We start from the raw sequence: 15,021 nt of genomic DNA, 5'->3' as shown, positions 1-15,021 counted from the left end.
GCTCAGTCTTTGGTCATTGTAAACTTTTGAAATTTCGTCTAATTAACTAGGCTTTACTTCATATTGATTTGATGACAATGGGGTTTTCTCTTTTCTTTTGCGTTAGTACGAGATTTGGTACACAAATATTTATGTGGTTCACATTATTTTCATACAGATACTTTTTTTTTTCATACAGATACTTACGTAACGTAGCTGCATTGCATTGAATAAGGTAGTCGGGTTGTTACATAAGGTTAAGAAAAGAAGGCAACCATCTATCATTAGCATAGTCAAACTCACAACACGCTATTGTCTAACCAAGCCGTTGGCAATCTATCGACATGTTTTATTTACATTCACACATTCCCTTTTTTGTTTTTGGAGTTTATTTTATGTAAATGTTCACGTGCATTTTGTTTAATACATTCAATTATTTATATAACTTTATTGTGTACTTCGAAATTTCGAATAAAGAGGAGGTTTCCTAATCATTGATGTGTCTATCGAAAGTGGTTCGGCATAAATAGAAATCCACTATACAAAAAATCCAGGACTCTTAGCCCCACGAATTTTAATTGTCATAAACTCTTTTTTTTTTTAATTTTTTTTTCACGAATGTTTGATTAGTATATGTAAACTGTAGACATGATTTGTGGAGAGGTTTTGACCTTTTTCAGTTACAATTTTGTGTAGTAGCAGTTTGTAAATTATAATGCTATATAGAATTTATAGAATAGGAAATTATTTTCTTTTTGCCATCATTTTTATTATATAAAAAAAAAATCTGAGGATTGTGAACTCTGACTACTCCTGCCGACGTTGTAAATTCTTACAACAGCTTAGTAACTATATTTACTGCTAGATAAATTTTTTCATTGTTATTCTTTAACTTACTGATATACCACCAATTACCACTATTTTGAACAAACTTGACCCCAAAAAAAAACTAATTTTATGATATTATTTTTCAAGAAGTACCACAAACAAAATAAATGTTTATAATAGTAATACCTAGATATAAATTTTTACAAACTTATAACAATGTAAGCATGTAATAACATGCGTTATAAACTTATAATATTTATAAAATTTTCGAAATCTTCTAATAAGATTTTATAAAAGTTAATAAATTGTATATTGTGGCTTTTCTTTGACAACCGTATGTTGTGGTATTTCAAATAATAGAACAGACGTATTTTAGAAAGATTTAATTAACAAATGGTATCTTCAAATTTCTCCAATTTTTCATTGTCCACACTGTTTTAAACGATTTTACCACAACTAATTAACACAATACTTATTTATATAGTAATATATGTCAATTCAATTCACAATTTTTTAAAGTTTCCGATTACATTCTTCTTACGAAAATGAAACAAATTAAAAACCATACTTATATAATTTGGTTAGTTTCGGTTGTTTTGGAATTTATACGTAAATAAAAAATTAAACACAATAAATTGATTTTTCCGTTTCATATTAGTTCAATTTAGTTTCGAGGCCGGATTTTAGGGTTTCTAAAAAAATTGTGTTCGGGTTTGATCTAGATTTCTATTACGTTTAGTTCATTTTTTCCCGTTACTTTCATTTCACTCGCTTAAGTACGTAATCAACATTGTTTTCTGTTTGACTACACTAACACATGCGGTCATGGGCTAGTAAAAAAAGAACCCTAGAACGAAAGGGTCGAACTTTTATGCCATGATAGGTTCTCACATAGTCAGATATACACGTATTTCAACTTCTGTATAATCTTTATACGAATACTAACTGATGCATGATACGTTTAAAAAAAAAAGGATCATTGATAACATAATTTAATCTCTTCTAGTACTATTATGGAACACAAGAGTTTCTCCTTTCCATAAACATAAAAGAGAACAAACATAATTATCAGTATAGTCTACGCTCACGGCAACTAAAGGTCCCTTGCAACGAAAGCCACACTTGTAGCATCCCGGTCGATTTATACCATTCAAAGTCACTTCCCATTTCATTTTATTGAACTCAAAATGAAGTTGAGGCTTCACATACCTAAAATCTCCGAGTAGACACTCGATATGAACAGTCGGGCCAGAACTTTCACAAGTGTAGAATATTATCTTTTGATCCATTTCTCTCTCACATATCTCGCACCAGTAATTACCGGTCATGTCTTTGTCTCCATCGCAGCATAATTTGAGAGGATTTTTATCGTATTTGTACCTTACTGTTGAAACTCCTATTAGNTTTTTAAAAAAAAAAAAAAAAAAAAAAACTCCTATTAGCTCATACTTGGTCTGTGACTTAATCTTATGTTTGTGTTTGTTGTTTGTAGGTTCGACAAGAAGTAAAGAGACACAGGATTTACGAGTTCCCAAGGCTTAGACCAGTCAAGGTACGTCTCGGTGAGCTTGACCGCTCACTAGAGGTTCCTCTATGAACAAAGAACATATTACAACCAGAGAATCACACACCCTTGCTGAAAGATTAATCATTTAAGAGAGAAGATTGAAGATGATGAAAAACTCTCACCTAAACCCCAAAAACCCTCTCAAACTCTCTCTGCACAAAAGGTAACTCTCTTATCTTGTCTTACTCTTCTGTCTGCTTGTCCCCTCTTTAAAACCTCTTGTCATCTTTGTTAATTCCCATTCTACCCTGTAACAGAATCCCTTGAGCCGCACGCCGAAGCTTGTCGTGATCTGTTACTCGACAAGAAACAAAGACCTGTGTTCGTACAAGTGAGGACCACTTCATTCCAAAACTGATTTCTTATCGGGCCTAACACAGCTAAGGCCCAAAACACGGTTTCAAGTCCACAAGTCCATAAACCCATAATTGCTTTTGACATTCTCCACCTCGATTTTGGTTTGGACACAACCTGAGAGACTTTATTGTCTCTTCTCCTTCCCCGACATTAGCCTGCCGGATCCATCCTCCGACATCTACCTGTCGGAACAATAGCTCCTCAACCGGAGCCAATTCAGTCTCTGAGCACTCTCAGACGACTTAAAGCTTCTTCAAACTTCAACACCAGTACCGATTTCGTGAGAATATCTGCCAGATTCTCCTTAGTCCCGATCTTCGTCACAACCACTAGTCCATCCGCCACTACGTCTCGAATGAAGTTAAGACGAATAGCCATATGCTTAGTCCTCGAATGGAACACGCTATTCTTCGCCAAATAGATCGCACTCTGAGAATCGCAGAAGATCTCTACACTCTTTTGAGGAAATCTCAATTCTCTGGTAATTCCCTTTAGCCACAACGCTTCTTTCCCTTCTTCTACTAGAGCCTTCTATTCATCTTCTGTTGATGACATGGCTACTACCTATTGCAGCCCTGAGCGCCAGCTGATTGTGTTTCCACCTGCTTGAAACACATACCCTTTGATCGAACGACTTCTATCACGGTCAGCTCCATAATCACTATCGCAGTACCCTCTTACTTTAAATTTCTCAGATTTCTTGAATGTCAGACTCAAATCTTTAGAGTCTCTTATGTATCTGAGTATCCATTTAACAGCTTCCCAATTTTGTTCATTAGGTGCTCCCATAAAGCGACTGACCATGCCAACTGCATAAGCAAGATTTGGGCGTGATCCCACCATTGCGTACATCAAACTCCCAACAGCACTAGCGTAAGGTAGTTCTTCATCCTGGCTTCAGTCTTAGCTTTATCTTCATCCTTTGTATTGCATAGTTTAAATTGACAACCGAAAGGTGTTTGAACTTGCGTAGAATTGTCCATTCTAAATCTTTTTAGAATCTTTTCCAAATAAGCTTGTTGTGACAACTTCAACACACCTTTGCTTATGTCCCTCGAAATGTCCATGCCTAGTATTCTACTTGCTGCTCCTAGGTCTTTCATTTTGAATTCACTGCTTAGGACTGTCTTTAGTTTGACAATCTCTGACATATCCTCATCAGCCACCAGCATGTCATCTACGTAGAGTAGTAAATACACAAAACAATCCTCCTTGTAACATTTGAAGTACACACACGTATCAAATTGACTTCTTGAATGCCCTTGTGACTTCATAAACTGATCAAACCTCAAATTCCACTGTCTTGGAGATTATTTTAACCCATACAGAGATCTCTGTAATAAACACACCTCATTATCACCTTTTAAAAAACCCTCCGGCGGTTCCATAAGTATCCTCTCATCTAACCTTCCATGTAAAAAGGCAGTTTTCACATCTAATTGTTCCAATTCCATATCACGATCCACCACCATTGATAAAAACACCCTTATAGTAACATGTTTAACCACTGGCGAGAAAACCTCATGATAATCAACTCCCTCAATCTGTGAGAATCCTTTAACAACTAATCTTGCTTTGAACCTAAGCTCCTCAACCCCTGGAATCCCTGGTTTGAACTTGAATACCCACTTGCAACCGACTGTTCTTTGCTTCTCAGACCTTGAAATAGATTTCCAAGTGTGATTCTTCTTATGAGATTCCATTTCCTCTTTCATTGCTTCTATCCATTGCTCTTTGTACGGTCCACTGATAGCTTCTAGATAAGTATTAGGCTCATCATAATCCATTAGCTCCGCAGCACTTAGAGCGTAAGCAGTTATATCTGCCTCAATATACCTATTTGGCCTTTTGACGTTTCATCTCACTCTATCTCTTGCCAATAGGTAGTTATCTAGAGGTGAATTTGAGACTCCATATTCAGACTCTTCTTCCGAGTCCTCTTCTTCCTCTTCTTGATCAGAAACCGGCGTAGCTCCACCTTCACCAGAAGTTTCTCCTGTAGTACTTGATTCACCAGAATTGTCTTCCTCAGGAAGTTCGAAAGTAACTTTCTTTTTCTCTTTAGGATTTGATATCTTGTCTAGTTCAGTAGACTGTTTGCCACTATCCTTGTAGACGATATCTTCACATAAAATAGTGTCACGACTGTCTAGTTCAGCATTGTCTTCCTCAGGAAGTTCGAAAGTAACTTTCTTTTTCTCTTTAGGATCTGATATCGTGTCTAGTTCAGTAGACTGTTTGCCAATATCCTTGTAGACGATATCTTCACATAAAATAGTGTCACGACTGACAATGCATTTTTTATCCTCAATACTCCAAATTCTGTAACCTTTCACACCTTGTGGAAAACCCATGAAGACTCCTTTCTTAGTTCTAGGTTTGAGCTTCCCTTGATCAACATGGTAATAGACTAGACATCCAAACCTTCTCATGTGTGAATAGTCTGGTTCTCTCCCAGACCATACTTCTTCTGGAATTTCAAAATTTAGTGGTGTAAATGTTGTTCGATTGATTATATACACCGTAGTAGATGTAGCTTCAGCCCAGAAGGATTCACCCAATCCAGTCTCGATTAAGAGACTTCATAATTTCTCCAGTATGGTCCTGTTTAACCTCTCAGCGACTCCATTTTGTTGAGGGTTGTGTGAACACGTCTTGTGCCTTAAGATACCATGAAGCTTGCAATGTTCATTAAAGGTCTTGTTGCAGTATTCAAGACCGTTATCCGTCCTTAAGGCTTTCAACTTCTTTCCACATTGATTCTCAGTGACTGTCTTCCACTCAACAAACTTCTCATAAGCTTCATCCTTAGTCTTGAGAAAATATACCTATACTTTTCTTGAGAAATCATCAACAAAGGACATATAGTATTGGCATTTTGACAAGCTTGGAGTGACATTAGGAGAACCCCACAAATCCGAATGGACATACTCCAATTGTTCCCTGGATGTATGAGTTCCTGTTTTGAATGATTTCCTGTGAGCCTTTCCGAGAATGCAGAATTCACACTGTCTAAAATCTATAAACGTGCTCGAGCTGATTAGCTCTTTCCTGACTAACAATTGTAGTCCTCTTGCATTAATATGACCCAGTCTACTGTGCCACAAGTCAGTTGTACTTACAGACTTGCCAGCTGCATTAGCCTACTCCATCTCAGGTTTACCATCTAGGAAGTAAAGAGTGTCCTTGTAATCACCAGCCAACACTTCTCTCTATTTATAGAACACTTGCATTCTGAAGTTCCTTGATTGAAACCAACACCTAAGCATTTCTAATTGTCCCAAAGAGATTAAATTTCTCCTAACCGTCAATGAATACTTGACCTGTGTTAATATAACTGATGTGTTGTTGTAGTTAACAATCTTTATCTTCCCAATAGTTGTTACTTCACAATAGGAATCATTTCCCATTCAAATTTTTCCTCCATCGATTTCTTCCACATCAAACATCAAGTCTTTTCTGAATGTCAGATGGTATGAACATGCTGAATCCATAATCCACTCTTCTCTAGCAACATTCACCGAGACTAATAGCATCACAGGTTCTGCCCATTCAGCTTTTGCAACACTAGCTTCTCCAACCTCGTGTTTGCTATTGTTTGATGACTGCATCTTCTTTGGGCAATCCTTTTTAAAATGTCCTTCTTCTCCACATATCCAACACTCTCTGCCTTTAGGTCTTGACTTAGACCTACTGTTGTTTTGATTTCCTTTACCTTTCTTATATGTTCTTCCTCTTGCCTGAATGACCAACCCTTCATTCTCAGACTATAGCTTATATATTCCTTTATCCTTCAGCTCCAACTCAATAGAGTAAGCTGTCCTGATAACTTCCTTCTTGGTGATTGTACTTCTTCTGTTGCTGTACTTGAGGGTGTGAACCAGGCTCTCAAACTGCTTCGGCAAGCTGTTCATGAGAATTGCACATGATCCTCGTCACTCATCTCAACATGCACACTCGACAAATCTGATATCAGTTTGTTAAACACGTCTAGGTTCTTGTCGAGATTCTTTGAACTATCCATCTTAAAGCTGTAAAACCTTTGCTTCAAGTAGAACCTGTGAGGCAGCGTCTTAACTTGATAGTCAGATTCCAGTGCATTCCACATGTCGTATGTTGTAGGTTCCTTCATGACCTTTCTCAGAACAATATCGTGTAGGCTCATGCTCAAGATATTTCTCACCCTCCGATCCTTGTCAAGCCACTTTGGATCAAATCTAACTCGCTCTTCTGCTTGTTTTTCATCTTCCCCTTCCTTAACGTTGTCTTTAGCATCTCCAGCTTTTACAAACACCAAAACTGGTAACAAAGCAGATTCGAGTCCCAAAATCTCTAACTGAGCCTGGATCTTGTGTTTCCACAAAGCAAAATCTCCTTCCCCATCAAATTTTTCTACTTCAAACCTTCCTTGAGTGGGTTCCATACTCACCTAGTTCTTCTACAAGATAACTAAGTGAATAACTTCCACTACAAACCTAGGAGTTTCTGATCTACAAACCCCTATAGATCTACTACCCAGAAAACCCACAAAGTTTGCACATTTCTTAGATTTAATACCTTAGACACGCTTGAGCTGCAACCTGAAGCTATGATACCATTTGTTGAAACTCCGATTAGCTCATACTTGGTATGTGACTTAATCTTATGTTTGTGTTTGTTGTTTGTAGGTTCGAACAAGAAGTAAAGAGACACAGGATTTACGAGTTCTCAAGGCTTAGACCAGCCAAGGCATGTCTCGGTGAGCTTGACCGCTCACTAGAGGTTCCACTATGAACAAAGAACAGATTACAACCAGAGAATCACACACCCTTGCTGAAAGATTAAACCTTTAAGAGAGAAGATTGAAGACGATGAAGAACTCTCACCTAAACCCCAAAGACCTTCTCAAACTCTCTCTGCACAAAAGGTAACTCTCTTATCTTGTCTTACTCTTCTGCTTGTGTGTCCCCTCTTTAAAACCTCTTTGTCACCTCTGTTAATTCCCATTCTACCCTGTAACAGACTCCCTTGACCCACACGCCGAAGCTTGTCGTGATATGTTACTCAACAAGAAACAGAGACCTGTGTTCGTACAAGTGAGGACCACTTCATTCCAAAACCGATTTCTTATCGGGCCTAACACAGCTAATTAAGGCTCAATACACGGTTTCAAGTCCACGAGTCCATAAACCCATAATCGCTTTTGACACTTACCGTAGGTGGTAAAGTAGCACACTTAAAATCCAAAACAAAATCGCAATCCATACAAGTCAAAACATAATTCGACTCTTGCTTGCAAGTCACACATACCTTGCTATCTAGTGAATTTTGGAACAAAGGATGCTGATGACAATCATAGAAAAATGGTTCGGATATCGAACCACATCGTACATCTAATATGATATTGCAACATTCGTACCTGAAACCACTACAGAGTCGGTGACAAGCAGAACATAAGAATGCTCCACTAAGCATCAGAAAATCCATGACTATGTTGTCGTCAAGGTATAACGTAAGTTGATGATTGTGAAGTACATGTCGCTTCTTTCGAGGAAGGTTAGCATACGTTTCGTGGAGGACAAAATCTTCACATTGCATACAACTGTAGAAAATGTCAGAGTAGACAGGACGGACGCATGCTCTGCAACGCCTGCATTCATCTTGGATATTAGTAAGACCATCCTCAAGTCTTAGATTGTGCTCTTGATGACTAAAGTAATTTATCACTCTATCACTCACAACTCTAAAAGGTTCTTCACATTCATCATTTTCTTCAGGCTCGTCCTCGAGTTCTCTCCCTTCCCACACATCCCTCCTCGTGGCACATCTTGAATGAACTGCGTAATCCGGACAAATCAAGCAAGCATACGCCCCATATCTCCCATCTATTCTTCTGCGACAAACTCCTCATTTCCATTCTCCATGACCAAGAAAATAAGTGCGGGGGATACGATGTACATGGCGTATAATGCTAATGACGCGTGGTAAGTAGATACAACCTTCATGGATCATAAAATCACATTGAGGACAAATGTAAGGAGATCGATCAGATTCAAGACCACATGCATTACAAGTGAAGTGTATGAGCCTTGGCATGAGAGTGAGTGTATGTTCATGACATTTCGGGAAGTAAAGGATGAGCTGAAGCGGGTTACGTGCACAATAAAGATCTATACTGAAGTCACATATGGAGCAATAATAAACTAACTTTTCAACCTTTTCTCCACATAGACGATATTTGTCATCTTCAGCTACTAGTGGTAAGCCATGTGTTAGGAGCGTGAGAGGATGTCTCTTGTGAGACGGATGGTTGATCTCTGGTGATGATTCTAAACATTCTTTGTGGACGGCGAAGCCGCAAGTATCACATTTGTAGCCGTGGAGACCGTTTTCTCGAAGTTCGGGGCATCCGATAACCGGTGCTGCTATAGTGGCTATGTAAAAGATGTTTGTGAAATGGTAGCATCAGAGAAGGTCGCATGATCTGGTCAAACACCATGGATGGGGTTAATGATCCATCATCATCATCATCACCATAGGAACATGCTTGATTTTCTTCATGTGTAGGTGATGATGATACGTCAGAGAGCTCCTCAACAAGGACTATTTTTGTGAACTTGACGTAGATCTCTATGTTTGTTTGCTATCTTAGGAAATATGAATTGAGATAAACAAATGGAAGAAGAAGAAGGGAAAAAATATAGCCGTTAAGGATATAATTTTTTTTATGAAGCTTTTTATTTTTTTGAGGTTATTTTCCCTTAATCTTATACACTTGAGATTCGAATCTTTGGGTTATAGTGCTTTTAGACCTGCAAAAGTTCGATATTTGTGCTTGTAAATATATTATTAATAGTTTTTGGGAAGATAGCTAAGAAGATCCATACTTCGACAAATAGTGCTGTTTTTATGAAAGTCGACCAGTTTTGTTCAAATAACATAAGTACTGTATACTTTCTTTCTTTTTTGTGCACAAGTACATTATATTTTTGAATTACATTAGCTCGATAATATATAACACCGTCTACCATCTGTTAACAATGCTTACATAAAGCATCCACGTGGGATAAGACAAATGTTTGAAAAGACCTCAAGTTTTCGTACTATATCCAAATAACAGACCTTAAAACTTACGCTTTAGTTTATTGCCCTAAAATTAAGAACTCAGAATATTGATTTGTAGATAACAAAAGTTATCTATTAAAACTAGAGATGTGTCCTGTGTAACCCCCTAGCTAATATTATCATGTTCCCATCAATCCACTACCAAATTCTTCATAACAAATGTTATTACTAAAATTAATTTATGGCTGAATAATTAATCTTGGATCGGAAGACATGAATCCAATCTTCTCTCACTACTATTTCAATCTATACTGTATTTTTACAGCAGTTTTTGCTCAAAAATGTTTTTTGGAAAGTTTTTACATTAAATGCTATTTAATTTAATGCTTATATTCGTAGCCAAATAAGTTTAGTTAATTTTCTCTACTATCCTTATAACCAAACACAATAAAAATATTTTAAATATTCATATATATAATGTTCTATAATTAATATAGATATTTAGAAGATTTATTCCAGATTAATAAAAATTATTCTTCTATCATCTCTTTTTGATTTTAAAATTTAAATGTAGTGAATTATCATATAATACATAAAGTTAATAAAAATGTGTATTTTTCTTGCATATCTTGTGATTTGAATTTTTAAAAACAAACATATATTACTCAATTAATATAAAAGTGTGTGTTCAACATACATATATAGTAAATTTACTGTATATAGTAAATTATCAAATTTTAAGAAGTTTATAATTTATAACTGATATATCTAAACTTAATAAAAAGTTTAAAATCATAAATATTTAAACATATTAAATTTCCAAAATTACACAAACGAGTTATATTACATGACGGGTTATATGACATTACATGATTGAATTGATAATACTAAAAAATAAACTATCAGTAATATGATATTTCAATACGGGTTATATCCTCATTTTAATGTTTTAACAACACCAATATAAAATATGTCGAATTATTTAATTAAGATTATAGTAAACAAAAATTATTGTGCAGTATACCACAGTTTATATATTAAATCATGAAAACTAACAAAAGAATATAGTAGCAAAATTAGTATTAAAATAGTTACATTAACAAAAAAAATTAAAAAAATAAACTTACGGTCGTAATCTAGTTAAAGGTATAACTATTGTAATTTGTAAATGCGTTAAATTATATAAACATTCTCCCTATTACGCTTCACAACTCTAGAGATTAGTCGATCTTTGCCTTGAGATTCCCCGATTATTAACAAATTAACTTATTTTTTTAATTAGTCACTTAACGTGTTGCCAAACCATCCCTTGTACCAAAGAGTGAAAAGATAATATACCAGATTACCCGAATCAGAAGTTGTTACCAATTCCTGTAAAAGGATAATAAATCAAAGTTTCTATTGAGGAAAATTTTTTAACTGGTTACAATTTTCAGGATGGTTTTTCTTTGGTCAAAGGGGCATCATTTTAGCTTTTCTAAGGTTTTCCTAAAGTTTCAAATCTTTTCTTCTTTTTATTTTTTAATTTGAAATTTATGTTTTTTCCTTTTTATTCCCTTTCTCAGGAGAAAACAAAGGAAGACAACCCATGATGTCTTCATGTTTATTCCCTACGTACATTTACTTTTAATAGTGGTATAGGAGGTTTGACTGTATCATGATTCATGAATACATGATGTCTTCATATTAGTCTTATCACTTATGAATCTATATATGATCAATTCATTCTTATTTGGATTCTCGGTGTGGAAAAATAAGAACAGTATAATCTCTTTAAACTAAAAATAAAATAACTTTCAAATTAATTAATTTGGCATCTCCTAGGAGAGAGAACAAAGAAACGTTTTCTGGTTTCAGAACTTTTGAGAAACCATGGATCGGAGACACCCAAATGCATGTTACAATCTAAATAAATAAAAAAATAAAAAATAAAAAATTACAAAATTAAATTACAATAAAAGATTATTATGTTTTCCTTTAGATACTCCTTTTGGGTATGAGAGCGATGGAGATGCTCTAATATATTTGAAATTGAACATTATAAACATTTCTACTATTCATGTAAATCGAAAAATAATTAGTGGAGATTGTTCCAAATCTTCTCTCTTATAAGATTTCAAATGATACAGAATTATATATGTAAACCGAAGGTCATTATGTTTTTTTTTTAAGTCTTGTTCATGCAGTTGGGTTAAACTATGAAAAGAGACTTGCCCATCAGCGCAAGGAGCACAATTTGAATAGTTTAGCTTAGGTTCGGTTGATATATCAAAAGATAAAAATACTATTAACTAGATGCATTAAAAATGTTTACTCTTACTAGCACTAGGTATAGTTTTTTTTTATCTTCATAACGGTTAACATGTTGTCGATAGTATTTCCATAAATGAATCGTCAACAGATCACTTTATACAAATCTATAAAGAAAATCTTCAAGATAGTTTGAATATTTGTATCATAGTGGTCTGGGTATAGAAAATGAAGTAAAGATGAATGTACCGGAAAAGACTTATGATAGACATTAAAAAAAAAAAAGATAAAAAAAAGAGAGAAATGAGTTGAACATAGATGATTAAATAAATAATAATTATAAATGAAGAGTTTTGGATAAAACTAATTTAGAAAATTTACTGAAAATGATGTGAAAATATATTTATTGACTTACTAGAATTTGGTGATTTAGCTACAAACTGAAAATGTTTTTAGAATGTCTTCCATAAGACTAATATATATCCTTATTTAAGGAACGTTAAAGCTTTTTGGAAGAAGTCTACAGTCAATGATGCTCCATCGAGGTGGTTGATGGGTTTCAAAGTCTTCTACGAATGAATTAACAGAAGAATGATTTAGCTACATTGTACTAAATTTTAAACTTTTAAGAAGCTATCTCTTAAAAAACAAAAACAAAAGACAAAAAACTTCTATTTTAGAGCTAAAATCAAATTTTGGCAGTAGTTACAAATAACTTTTTTTCTTTTCGCTTCTATGTTACCCAAGATAAAAAAGATCTAGTATATATATATCTTTTTTTTTTTGGTTCAAAGATCTAGTATATATATTATGTTCAATTTCATTTATCTTGAGAGACAATCACTTTCTTTTTATTTGTAAATTATGTTCAAAGTTTATGTTTGACCATAGGAGTAAGAAAAGTGATGAGTGTACATACTTGGCGTTATACCACAGTGGACCATTTACTTTCTTGTCTTTCATATAAATTGTGTTCATGAATATTTTTTCTTTTTGAATGGAATTTGTTACAAAAACTAGAATATTTTTGGAGCAGAAATGAAAAAAAAAATGCATATAAAGAATCTTGAGTTGGCGCCCACATATCGGTCAAAAGATAGTTTTGCTTAGATTGTAAGACCAAGATACGTCAAAACCCAAGTGTGTCTCTCCTAGAAGAATGTTGAAACAGATCGAATGTTTATATAAGATAATAGTATATATAATGGCAATTATGATAGTACTTCGTAAATGAAAGCAATGACTATGAGAATAAAGTGTCAACCCTAAAAGAACAAAACTCGAAACCCAAAGATTACCAACCAACCATTGTCTTCAGAATATGCATGATCCTTGAATAGTAAGATTGTATTGTAAGTTTCATTTTCAGGGCTTTTAACTAACAAAGAAAAATCGTTTCAAACGAGAAAAAAAAAACATATAGAAAGGAAAAAACCTGTACTCTAATTTTAGTGAAAATAGATTTCAATTTGAATAAACGTTAAATTAGAAAAATTGATTAATGTTTATGCAAATTTTTTGGCATGCTCTTTAAACGATTGAATTCTGAAATTTTCATAGGAGGCTGAATTCAACTTGTCGACCTATTTTTTTAAAAAGGAAACAATTCCTAAAACTACATCAACACAAGTGCATATTTATGCGGATGAAGCAAAAGTATGGGCTCTCGCTCAGACGGATGATGTGGTCTTAGCACTGGCTATTGCCGGTACGGCGGTCCTCTGTGGGAGGATGAGTTTTGGGGTTTCTCAGCCTTTCTCAAGTTATGTTTGTTATGTTGATGGTTCGTGGAAAGCAACAGATTTTTTTGCGGGAAGAGGATGGTTTTGCACGTCGCCTTGGGACGATGCCCCCACCATGGGTGCTGCCAACTTTCGCTGCAGTCTCTCTCCTCTTCATGTCGAAGTTGAAGCCCTTATCTGGGCTATGCGATGCATGATTGGAGCGGATAATCAATCTGTCGTTTTCCTCACCGACTGCTCTGACTTAGTGAAGATGGTGTCTTCGCCTTCTGAGTGGCCAGCTTTTACACCCTATTTGGAGGACATCCAGGCGGATAGAGAGGAGTTTGTCTCCTTCTCCCTAGTCTATGTCTCTCGCTCTCAGAATGGTAAAGCGGATAATTTGGCACGACGTGTTCGCACTGTTCCGCACCTAGTTACCTATGTAAACAATGTTCCTTCGTATTGGCTCATTTGAGCCAATCTTATACCCTGTTGTCAAAAAAAAAAAAAAGTGCATATTTTTAGGCAAATAAGAAAATTATATAGTTTTATAGAAATAATGAAATATGTATGTTGTAAAGAATTGATATATCAGATTTATATATATATTATTTTCTCTAACGCCAAACGTACATATTATATGTAACAAAATTTTCTAGCTTTGCCACTAGATATGAGCCATTGGTATAGTACCTTGTGAAGAATCTCGATTCATTCATGTTGCTAGGTCCAGCTTACTAATAAGGTAGTTAAAGGGCATATATATGACTTTGTAGTATTTTTTTTTTTTTTTGGTATATACTACATCTGGTGTTTGTAATTTGTATATATATAATAACAATTTTTTAGTTTCTATTGTGTGACAAAAAAAAAATTCCTAGTTATTATTATAAAATTAAGCATTCAACTTTATACAATAAGATATCAAACTCATGGTTTTAGACCGAAAGCAAAGTCAATGTCCAACAAAGCTTAATAAGAAACTGTCTTCATCTCTGATTAATCTCATATACAACATTAGACTGAAACCACAACAGAAAGGCATCTCCTCTTTCACTTTTTTTTTTTTTCATAACTCTTATACAAAACCTCAAAAAGAAGTATGTCTGTCAGAATAGTTAGGGAATCATCTAACTTCGCCTTTATTTTTTTGGTTCTTTTATTCCCATGATTTGCCTATATAAGCACATGTATTCTCATATATTCTCAAATCTCCACACACAGATCGACATTAAAAAAAAAACAAATAACAAAGAACACAACCTATCTATT

General features: G+C 34.8%; 1 long non-coding RNA gene across 1 annotated transcript; it reads right to left on the bottom strand.

Moving 5' to 3' along the window:
* On the bottom strand, positions 8,035-9,371 carry LOC109127652. The gene is made up of 3 exons (XR_002034196.1): positions 8,927-9,371; positions 8,450-8,709; positions 8,035-8,360 (listed from the first exon to the last, which is right to left on the bottom strand). It is a non-coding gene; the product is annotated as an uncharacterized LOC109127652 (long non-coding RNA).

The sequence above is a fragment of the Camelina sativa genome, chromosome 11 (genome assembly GCF_000633955.1).
Source record: "Camelina sativa cultivar DH55 chromosome 11, Cs, whole genome shotgun sequence".
NCBI classification, from domain to species: domain Eukaryota; kingdom Viridiplantae; phylum Streptophyta; class Magnoliopsida; order Brassicales; family Brassicaceae; genus Camelina; species Camelina sativa.
Note: the sequence above shows the minus strand (reverse complement) of the source record. Positions and strands in the feature narration are given on the sequence as shown.